Raw genomic sequence first — 12,467 nt, 5'->3', positions numbered from 1 at the left:
CAGAAAATACGATTGGAAGTTGGGAAGAGCTTGAGGATGCGTTTCGAGCAAATTTTCAGGGGACTTATGTCCGGCCTCCGAATGCAGATGATTTAAGTCATATAACTCAACAGCCCGGAGAATCAGCACGCAAATTCTGGAACAGGTTCCTCACTAAAAAGAACCAAATAGTCGACTGTCCGGATGCTGAAGCCTTAGCAGCCTTTAAACACAACGTCCGAGACGAATGGCTCGCCAGACACCTCGGCCAGGAAAAACCAAGAACAATGGCCGCACTAACAAGTCTCATTACCCACTTTTGCACGGGGGAAGACAACTGGTTGGCTAGATGCAGCACCATCGACCCGAGTACATCCGAAATCAGGGATGGAAATGGGAAATCACGATGCAAAAAAGACCAGCGCCGGAATAAGGAAAATGGCCCAAATAGTACTATCAAAAGCTCTCGGCCGAACAACAAAACACTTCCCCTAAAGGAGAACAGTGACGAGCTATCCAACCTAAACAAGATTCTGGATAGACTATGTCAAATACACGGTACCTCCGGGAAGCCTACAAACCATACCCACAGAGATTGTTGGGTCTTCAAGCAGTCCGGCCGACTTAACGCCGAACACAAAGGGCTCGACACACCAAGTGAAAGTGACGAAACCCAAAAGCAGCGCTCCGGAAACCAAAAGACTTTCCCATTAGAAGTCAAAATAGTGAACTCACTTCACGTGATAACACACAGCGCGGCCCCTGCTATACCAGGACACCGTCCGCATACTGGGGATAGAACCCACCAAAATTCGCTATAGCAGCACTTCCTTCAAAGGAGTGACGCCAGGCCTTTTTTAGCCAATTTTACAGGCTCTGTACCACTAGAGGTCGTGTTCGGTTCATCCGACAACCTTCGTCGCGAAAAAGCTCACCCTCCATCGCCCCATTTAGCAGTAGCCCTTAAGCACTGCTGGGGTGTGCAGCTTTCGCCCGCTTTAATGCAATACCACATTACGCGTCTCTTACGCTTAAAAATGCTCGGTCCACGTGGCATATTCTTAAAACTCCAGGTGTCTCTTGACCATGGAGAATGTGCGGCTGCCTCGACAGCCACACATTATTTTGACCTTGCAGGTCAAAGCCCCTAAAAATAGGTCATTTAGGCCTCGGACATGGTTAGACGAGTCCGGTGTAACTTAACAAGGGGCTTCCCAGCCGCATACCCTTTTTTAGGGGGCCGCGCGCATAAATGATGAAAGCCAATAAAGCTCAACTTTCTTCATCTTCCAAATTATACTTTATTTTGATACACTTTTTGCACGATATTTGTTAGAAACTAAGTCCTTCTCTTTTATAGATGAAGCACGTGCTACATCCGTCCAGGATACAACACAACGGAGACACAGGCGCAGACGTGCAGTAGGGACCCGTTGCAAGGATTCTTTTCAGATTAAGACCCTGCGTAAACCTTTCTCACTGTCTCTTGTTGATACACATCCCCTGGTTTCCTACCAGAGCCGAGGAGGAGGCTGGCGTTTTGGCATCGGCCGCGTCAGAAGTTCCCGCCTGTACCTAGACACTAGGGGCTTAGGGCTTTATTCTGCCCGATATCATAAAGACCGAACACCTCAGGGAGTGTTCGGTGTCTCGAGTTAGGCCTTATATGCATCAACTCCGAATCATGTCTTTGGTCAAATGTTGGGTTTGCCTGGCTCCTGTGTTTTGTTGCCTTACGTTCCGTATCATCGGCTAACGCGGCACCAGGAGAACTACTGCGATTGTGCCCCGGTTCGGCCGGGAGAGCACATCAGTAGAGAAAGCCGAAAACTGACTGTCATGATATAGCGAGAGACTGGTCAACCACTCGATCGACCATTGGAATGTTTAGAATTCCTCCGCTTTGACGACGGACCGCTTCCCGGTCAGGCACATACGCGCCCCGAGTTCGGAGAAGCGCGGTGCCATCAGGGGCTATATAGTAGCCCCACATTTGAGCTCCTATGGCTAAGTGAAAGTGATAAAGCATTATAGTACGGTTGCCTAGTTTGCTATGCTATCACCTCCTTAAAAGGACCAAGACGTCGGATTAAGTGTGAAAAAGCGTTTTTCTTTTTGCAAACACCCCCGCACCATGTGCGTGGGGGCTGAAGCCAAAGACTGCCATCTTTCAGATTATACATACATATATGGCCGCACAGGAGATAGTTCAATACTTGAACACACAAGTATAAAAAGTCATTGCATTATAAACATGATCTTAGAAATCATACATGTCATTCAAACATAACATCTTTCGAGCACTGCGACTCTATTATACGAGCGCCCTACAAGACTTCCTCAAAGTAATGCTCGGTGGGGAATCGGCTTTTGTCCGAACCCCGGGATGCAACAGCGGTGGCATCCATCTCCGCCTAGTATGTTTTACCACGGGCGAGAGCCATCCGTTTACCTTCTATGCATGCCGACCGCTTCATCGCCTCAATATGCAACACTGCCCCAAGGAATTGCTGCAACAAGCCAAAATAACTCTTCGGCTTGGGTCTTCCTGGCCACAGATGAGTGACCACATCCGTCATGGCAAGTCCGGACAATCTATTTAGCTCAGCCCACTCAACCAGCTGATCACTCAGTGGAAGTTGACGCTCCGGACTATGGAATTGAGACCAGAAAAGCTCTTCCATTTCGTGACCCTTCTAGCTTCAGAAGTGCACGACTGCGTCCGCCGCACTCGCTGCCAAGTCCAGATAAGGATCCTCCGCACCATACAATCGGCCGAGCTGAGCATACTTCGGATCTGTGAACTTCCTGCGCAGCATAAATGGCTTTCCAGCCACAATGTCTCGGATTTGACGCAGTTCCTCCTTCATAGCCCGCATCGCACTACGGGCATCTTTGGCTTCGGCGTCGGCCTTCTTCAGGTCCTCTTGTTCCGCTCGACGTTCTCTTTCAAGAACCTCCTGGCGGTCGGTAGCAACTTTTAATTTCGCGGCCATTCCGGCCATCTCCTCCCTGCTTCGGCAGTGCACAGCCTTCTCGGCTTCTAGCTCTTCCGCTACCTTCCAGGCAGCCGCCTCGCTTTTTCTGGCTTGCTCCTTGGCCCGAGCAAGTTCGGCTCGAAGGCCTTCCATAGTGGCAGCGCCATCTGCATCAAGCATACAAATTGTAAGGCACAGGCATCAGCCTCCTTACTAGGCGACCACGGAGCAACCACGTACCTTGTGACTCATCCAGTCGTTTATTGACCAGCGAGATGTCCGCATCCGCAATGTCGAGTTGCCTTCTCAGCTCGGCAAATCCATCAGTCCGGCTGGCCACCGGACGATCCGCCACCTGCATAGGAAAGGAGGCATTCTATAACTGAGATTACGATCCTTGGCACGCTATCGCTTTCGACAGCATACCAAGTCTTAGGGGCTACTATCTATACAGGGCGCACTTCATGTGCAAAACTGTCAACAGGTATGTCATTTTTTGCGTACCTCAAATCCCGTCAGTAAACTTCCGACGGCCTCATACAACCCGGTTTCGGCGGACGAAATCCTCTCAATCACATCACCCATTAATGTGCGGTGATCTTCTGAGATGGACGCCCTCTTAAGCAAATCCTGCAGCTCCACCGGCCGTACTCCAATGGGCGCCGAACTCTCCGGTCCCGCTGGACTCGGGGAGACCCTCCGCGACGACACCTCAGGGTCGTCCGCCCCGCACGATGGGGTGGTAGATGAAGGCGTTTCGCTTTCCATCATCTCCGGACGAAGGTCTCCCGAAGATGAGCTGTGCTGAGATGGGCTGAGATCCGAACTACAAGGTAAAAACTTCGTTACCTTTAGACATTAAGCAGGGGTGTCTGATAATTATAAAATCCCCCTTTTCACTTACGGCTCGTTAGAGGGCTGATTCCTCCGAGGAGACAGTACGGCCGGGGCGCTTTCTGGCGCAGGACCTTCCGGTACAGATTTCTTTCCCCGTTTTGAGGCCTTGGCCTTTGGGTCTTCGGAAGCGTTCCTCTTCTCCCCCTGGAAGGAGGGACTCTCGATTCCTCCCTTACTAAACGCCTCCTTGGCAGAGGTGACAGTTTCCCCGTGCCCCCCTTCACCCTCATTCGAAGGTGCAATCTCCAACATTTTGATTAACACGGGATCCTGCGTGGTCTCAGGGAGGGGGGCCGGACACCGTATCAGTTTTGCTTGCGCTATCCACTCCTGTCCAGGGATAGCTAGTTAAAAGGCAAGCTCACGATCGGTGTGTCTGGTCACAGGGCTACTTACTTCAGTATCCGAGCGATTGCAGCTTAGGCCAGCATCCTCGGTCAATTCCGGATGCGTCTCTTGCGATCCGAAGAACAGTTTATACATCTCCATGGGAGTCAAACCCATGAAGTGTTGAAGAGCTCGTGGCCCCTCCAGATTAAATTCCCACAGGCGGAGGGGGCGACGTTTGCAGGGCAGTAGGCGCCGGATCAACATGACCTGCAACACTGCGACCAGATTGATCTCCCTTTCTTGGAGGCCTCGAATCCGGTCCTCAACAGGGGGACGTCTTTGGGCAGCCCCCAGTCACGCCCCTTGTTGACCCATGACGTCAGCTGCTGTGGAGGGCCCGAGCGAAAGACGGGCGGCGGCTTCTGCCTGCTGCCCCGGGGAGCGGTGATATAAAACCACTCCTGTTGCCACAAGCCGAGCTCCTCTTGGAAAGAGCCCTTGGGCCATGGAGCTTCGGCCCTCTTGCTTATAACCGCCCCGCCGCACTCTGCCTGATGCCCCTCAATCATCTTCGGCTCCACGTTGAAGGTTTTGAGCCATAAGCCGAAGTGAGGGGTAGTGTGGAGGAAGGCTTCACAGACGACAATGAATGATGAGATATGGAGGATGGACTCCGGAGCCAGGTCATGGAATTCCAGCCCATAGTAAAACATGAGCCCCCTCATGAAGGGATCCGTCGGGAAGCCTAAACCCCGACGGAAGTGAGACACGAACACGACGATCTCGCCAGGCTCGGGAGTTGGGATAACTTGCCCTCGGGCAGGCAGCCTATGCGAAATCTCGTAGGTTAAATACCTGGCATCTCTCAGCTTTAGCACGTCCTCCTCCGTGACGGAGGAGGGCATCCACCGGCCTCGTAGATCAGGACCGGACATTGTCGAAGATCGAAGGTACCTGAATTCGGAGCCCTGGGTGTTGGAACTCAGGGAGAGGGGCGGATTCGATAGAGGATTGAATAAAAAGAACGGGCCTTGGTCTCATTATAAAGAGGAAGAATAGCAAGAGCCGTCCCCATGACCGTTTGGAACCTGCCTTCGATGGAGGGGGCGTGGCAACGGGCGCGGTTGGGTTACCCACGTCCGTATTAATGGGAATCCCGGAATAAGGGGAACCCGATCTCTCTCGACAAGACGTGCCAAGGAAACCGCCTCGCTAAACGCACTAAGGTGGAACAATAAAAACAATTCGAGTAAAGGCTTGGAAGTGGTGTGACGTCACGCCACAGAATACGTCAGCCGATTGATCTTGTGTAATATTATTCTCTCTACGGTGGTATGTGGAATTTATTTTTGCAGAGCCGGACACTATCCTGGTGTTCACAATCTTCTATAAATTATTCGGAGGAGGAACCCGCCTTGCAATGCCGAAGACAATATGCGCGTCGGACTCGTCGTCATTGAAGCCTAGTTCAGGGGCTACTGAGGGAGTTCCGGACTAGGGGGTGTCCGGATAGCCGAACTATCATCATCGGCCGAACTCCAAGACTATGAAGATACAAGATTGAAGACTTCGTCCCGTGTCCGGATGGGACTTTCCTTGGCGTGGAAGGCAAGCTTGGCGATACGGATGTGTAGATCTCCTACCATTGTAACCGACTCTGTGTAAACCTAGCCCTCTCCAGTGTCTATATAAACCGGATGGCTTTAGTGCATAGGACGAACAACAATCATACCACAGGCTAGCTTCTAGGGTTTAGCCTCCTTGATCTCGTGGTAGATCTACTCTTGTAACCCACATCATCAATATTAATCAAGCAGGACGTAGGGTTTTACCTCCATCAAGAGGGCCTGAACCTGGGTAAAACATCGTGTCCCTCGTCTCCTGTTACCATCCGCCTAGACGCACAGTTCGGGACCCCCTACCCGAGATCCGCCGGTTTCGACACCGACAGTTATGTTATGAATGAAGAAGCTGCTAGAGCTATCTTTGCTTGCAATGATAGATATGATCTTAAGCAATTATTAGCTAAATGGAAGCAACAGTCTCTTAATGCTAGAATGAAACCTGACCCTGCTTTTGCTACTTCACCTATCTGTGTTACTGATAAGGATTATGAATTCTCTGTTGATCCTGAAATTATTACTTTAGTTGAATCTGATCCTTTTTATGGCCCTGAATCTGAAACTGTTGTGGCACATCTTACCAAGTTGAATGATATAGCTACCCTGTTTACTCATGATGATAAATCTTGCTATTATTATATCCTTAAGATATTTCCGTTCTCGTTAAAGGGTGATGCTAAGACTTGGTATAATTCTCTGGCTCCTGGTTGTGTGCGTAGTCCCCAGGATATGATTTATTACTTCTATGCTAAATATTTCCCTGCTCATAAGAAACAAGCTGCCTTGCAGGAAATATATAATTTTGTGCAAATCAAAGAAGAGAGTCTCCCACAAGCTTGGGGGAGGCTTCTCCGATTACTTAATGCTTTGCCTGATCATCCTCTCAAGAAAAATGAAATACTACTTTTATAATGGACTAACCGATGCTTCTAAGGACTACTTGCATAGGTGTGCTGGTTGTGTTTTCAGGGGAAGAACAGTCGACAAAGCTGAATTACTATTGAATAATATGTTGACTAATGAAAACAATTGGACTCTTCCTGAGGCAATTCCTGAACCAATTGAGCCAACTCTTGAGCCTATTCCTAAACCCACTCCGAAGAAGAGAGGTGTTTTATTTCTCAGTCCTGAAGATATGCAAGAGGCAAAGAAATCAATGAAAGAAAAAGGTATTAAAGCTGAAGATGTTAAGAATTTACCCTATTAAAGAAATACATGGTCTTAATATACCGCCTGTCAAAGAACCACATTGTCTTGATAACCCGACACAGGTAGTAAAGGTAAATTCTCTCTATAGATATGATAAAGTTGAAATCCCCTCTACTAAATTTCATAGCACATGCTTAGATGAATTTGATGACTTTATGGCTAGACAAGAAAGTTTTAATGCTTATGTTGGTAGAGAGTTAAAGAATAATGCTTTCGAGATAGGACGCGTGAGCGATAATATGGCTAGAGTTAAAGGTGAACTTAAACTCATTAGCAAATATGCTTCTATGGTTGCTACTCAAGCTGAGCAAGTACTTAAAGCTCAAAATGATCTGCTTGATGAATTAAATAATAGAAATGACTTTGCTGTTAGAGTGGCTACTAGAACTGGTAGAATGACTCAAGAACCTTCGTATCCTGAAGGCCACCCTAAGAGAATCGAGCAAGATTCTCAGAGAAATAATTTAGAGGCACCTAGTTCTTCTAAAAAGAAGAAGAAGAAAAACGGTAAGACTTTGCATGCTTCTAGTGAACCTACTGTAGACACACCTGAGAATCCCAATGATATTTCTATTTCTGATGCTGAAACACAATCAGGTGATGAACATGAACCTAGTGACAATGTTAATGATAATGTTCATGTTGATGCTCAACCTAGCAAAAACAATGATATAGAGATTGAACCTGCTGTTGATCTTGATAACCCACAATCAAAGAATCAACGTTATGATAAGAGAGATTTTGTTGCTATGAAGCACGGTAGAGAAAGAGAACCATGGGTTCAGAAACCCATGCCCTTTCCTCCTAAACCATCCAAGACAAAGGATGATGAGGATTTTGAGCGCTTTGCTGAAATGATTAGACCTATTTTCTTACGGATGCGCTTAACTGATATGCTCAAAGTAAATCCTTATGCTAAATATATGAAGGATATCATTACAAATAAAAGAAAGATACCGGAAGCTGAAATTTCCACCATGCTTGCTAATTACACTTTTAAGGGTGGAATACCAAAGAAACTTTGAGATCCGGGGGTACCAACTATACCATGCTCCATTAAAAGAAATTATGTTAGAACTGCTTTATGTGATCTTGGAGCCGGTGTTAGTGTTATGCCTCTCTCTTTATATCGTAGACTTGAATTGAATAAGTTGACACCTACTGAAATATCTTTGCAAATGGCTGATAAATCAACTGCTATACCTGTCGGTATTTGTGAGGATGTGCCTGTTGTGGTTGCAAACGTCACTATTTTAACAGACTTTGTCATTCTTGATATTCCCGAGGATGATAGTATGTCAATTATCCTTGGTAGACCCTTTTTGAATACTGCAGGGGCTGTTATTGATTGCAACAAAGGCAATGTCACTTTTCATGTTAATGGTAATGAGCATATGGTACACTTTTCAAGGAAACAATCTCAAGTTCATAGCATCAATTATATTGGAAAAGTTCCAACTATTATTATTGGAGGTTTTGAATTTCCTCTCCCTACTGTCAAGAAAAAGTATGACATTCTTATTGTTGGGGATTTTCATATCCCCGTTGAGGTAACTTACTGTTATTCGAAATTTCTCTGGTTCCGTGTTATTCGGAATGAGTTTATTAACAAGACTTGATCAACCTTGTAAGTGGATTCATTTTGATGATCATGAGATGGATGAAACTAGAAGGCACAACCTTCTGTACCCTCTTTTCACTTTCTGTTATTTCGAATAAATAAAGCAAAAATAGTACTATCGGTCTGTTTTCTGAATTATCCGTGCATTAAAAAATATCCCAAAAATAAAAGTGCTCCAAATGCCCTGCAAATTTAGTATAATTTTTTTGTGGAATATTTGAGGATTTTAGGCACTGAATTCACTGCAGGAGGGGCAAGCACCAGGCCACGAGAGTGGAGGGCGCGCCCACCCCCCTAGGCGTGCCCCCCTGTCTCATGGGACCCTGGTGGCCCCCCTTCACTTATGCTAGCACCCACACACTCCATCTTCTACCCAAAAAATCCCCATCCAGCTCAAGCACGAGTTTTAGCTTATTTTGCTGCGATTTTCGATCTCCTAGCTCAAAGCTCCATTCACAAAACTGCTTTGGGAGATTGTTGCTTGGTATGTGACTCCTCCATTGGTCCAATTAGTTTTTGTTCTAGTGCTTTATTCATTGCATTTTTTTGCTGCATAGGTGATGATACGTCCATTTTGCATCATGCTTTTATATCAATATTTATTGCATTATGGGCTGTTATTACACATTATATCTCAATACTTATGGCTATTCTCTCTTATTTTACAAGGTTTACCATGAAGAGGGGGAATGCCGACAGCTGGAATTCTGGCTGGAAAAGGAACAAACATTGGAAACCTATTCTGCACTGCTCCAAAAATCCTGAAACTCCACGAAACCTATTTTTGGAATTAATAAGAATTATTGAGTGGAAGAAATACACCAGGGGGCCCACACCCTGTCTAGGAGGGGGGGGGGGGCTCCCCCTTTGGGTGTGCCCCTGTCTCCTGGACCCCCTGGTGGCCCCCCGGTGTCCATCTTCTGCTATATGAGGGCTTTTACCCTGGAAAAAATCGTGGGCAAGCTTACGGGACAAAACTCCGCCGCCACGAGGCGGAACCTTGGCGGAACCAATCTAGGGCTCTGGCAGAGCTGTTCTACCGGGGACACTTCCCTCTGGGAGGGGGAAATCATCACCAACACCATCACCATTGATCCTCTCAACGGGAGGGGGTCAATCTCCATCAACATCTTCACCAGCACCATCTCCTCTCAAAACCCTAGTTTATCTCTTGTATCCAATCTTGTATCAAAACCACAAATTGGTACCTGTGGGTTGCTAGTAGTGTTGATTACTCCTTGTAGTTGATGCTAATTGGTTTACTTGGTGGAAGATCATATGTTCAGATCCTTAATGCATATTATTACCCCTTTGATTATGAACATGAATATGCTTTGTGAGTAGTTAAGTTTGTTCCCAAGGACATGGGTTAAGTCTTGCTATTAGTAGTCATGTGAATTTGGTATTTGTTCGATATATTGATGAGATGTATGTTGTCTTTTCCTCTAGTGGTGTTATGTGAACGTCGACTACATGACACTTCACCATTTTTGGGCCTAGAGGAAGGCATATGGAAGTAATAAGTAGATGATGGGTTGCTAGAGTGACAGAAGCTTAAACCCTAGTTTATGCGTTGCTTCGTTAGGGGCTGATTTGGATCCATATGTTTAATCTGTGGTTAGGTTTACCTTAATACTTCTTTTGTAGTTGTGGATGCTTGCAATAGGGGTTAATCATAAGTGGTATGCTTCTCCAAGTAAGGGCAGTACCCAAGCACCGGTCCACCCACATATCAAATTATCAAAGTACCGAACGTGAATCATATGAACGTGATGAAAACTAGCTTGACGATAATTCCCCTGTGTCATCGGGAGCTCCTTTCTCATTATAAGAAATTGTCCAGGCTTATCCTTTGGTACATAAAGGATTGGGCCACCTTGCTGCACTTTATTTACTTGTTACTCGTTACTATTTATCTTATCACAAAACTATCTATCACCTACAATTTCAGTGCTTGCAGAGAAAACCTTACTGAAAACCGCTTATCATTTCCTTCTGCTCCTCGTTGGGTTCGACACTCTTACTTATCGAAAGGACTACGATAGATCCTCTACACTTGTGGGTCATCAAGACTCTTTTCTGGCGCCGTTGCCGGGGAGTGTAGCACTTTTAGTGAGTGGAACTTGGTAAGGAAACATTTATATAGTGTGCTGAAATTTTCTATTACTTGTCACTATGGAAACTAATCCTTTGAGGGGATTGTTTGGGGTATCTTCACCCCGACCAGAAGAGCAAAGAGTTTCTCCTCAACCTACTTAACTTTATGAAAATATTTACTTTGAGATTCCTTCGGGTATGATAGAGAAACTGCTAGCTAATCCATTTGCAGGACATGGAACATTGCATCCTGATTTACACCTTATCTTTGTGGATGAAGTTTGTGGATTATTTAAGCTTGCAGGTATTCCCGATGATGTTGTCAAAAGGAAGGTCTTCCCTTTATCTTTGAAGGGAGATGCATTGACATGGTATAGGCTATGTGATGATACGAGATCTTGGAATTATAAGCGATTGAAGTTGGAATGTCACCAGAAGTTCTATCCTATGCATCTTGTTCATCGTGATCGTAATTACATATATAATTTCTGGCCTCGCGAAGGAGAAAGCATCGCTCAAGCTTGGGGGAGGCTTAAGTCAATGTTATATTCATGCCCAATCATGAGCTCTCCCAGGAAATGATTATTCAAAACTTTTATGCTCGGCTTTCTCTTAATGATCGCAACCTGCTCGATACTTCCTGTGCTGGTTCTTATATGCTGAAGACTATTGATTTCAAATGGGACTTATTGGAAAGAATTAAACGCAACTCTGAAGATTGGGGTTCCGACGATGGTAAGGAGTCAGGTATGACCCCTAAGTTCGATTGTGTTAAATCTTTTATGGATACCGATGCTTTTCGTGGATTTAGCGCTAAGTATGGACTTGACTCTGAGATAGTAGCTTCTTTCTGTGAATCTTTTGCTACTCACGTTGATCTCCCTAAAGAGAAGTGGTTTAAATATAATCCTCCTGTTGAAGTGAAAGTAGTTGCACCTATTACAGTTGAAGAAAAGACTATCACCTATAGTGATCCTTTTGTTCCTACTACTTATGTTGAGAAACCCCCATTTCCTGTTAGGATAAAGGATCATGCTAAAACTTCGACTGTTGTTCGTAAGAGTAATACTAGGACTTATACACCTCCTGAGAAAATCAATGTTGAACCTAGTATTGCTATGGTTAAAGATCTCTTAGATGATGATTTAGATGGGCATGTTATTTATTTCTGTGATGAAACTGCTAATATTGCTAGACCAGATACTAAGATACATAGACCTGTCGTAGGCATGTCTGTTATTTCTGTTAAAATAGGAGATCATTGTTATCATGGTTTATGTGATATGGGTGCTAGTGCTAGTGCAATACCTTATGATCTATATAAAGAAATTATGCATGACATTGCACCCATTGAATTAGAATACATTGATGTTACTATTAAGCTTGCTAATAGGGATACCATTAAACCAGTTGGGATTGTTAGAGATGTTGAAGTTTTGTGTGGGAAAGTTAAATACCCTGCTGATTTTCTTGTTCTTGGTTCCCCACAAGATGATTTTTGTCCCATTATTTTTGGTAGACCCTTCTTGAATACAGCTAGTGCTAAGATTGATTGTGAAAAAGATACTGTCACCATTGGCTTAGATGGTATGTATCATGAGTTTCATTTTGCTAAGTTTCATAGACAACCTCGTGATAGGGAACCACCTAGTAAAGATGAGATTATTGGTCTTGCTTCCATTGCTGTGCCTCCTACTGATCCGTTAGAAAAATATTTGTTAGACCATGAAAATG

The sequence above is a fragment of the Triticum dicoccoides genome, chromosome 6B (assembly GCF_002162155.2).
Source record: "Triticum dicoccoides isolate Atlit2015 ecotype Zavitan chromosome 6B, WEW_v2.0, whole genome shotgun sequence".
Classification (NCBI taxonomy): Eukaryota; Viridiplantae; Streptophyta; class Magnoliopsida; order Poales; family Poaceae; genus Triticum; species Triticum dicoccoides.
This window is presented reverse-complemented; position numbering follows the sequence as displayed.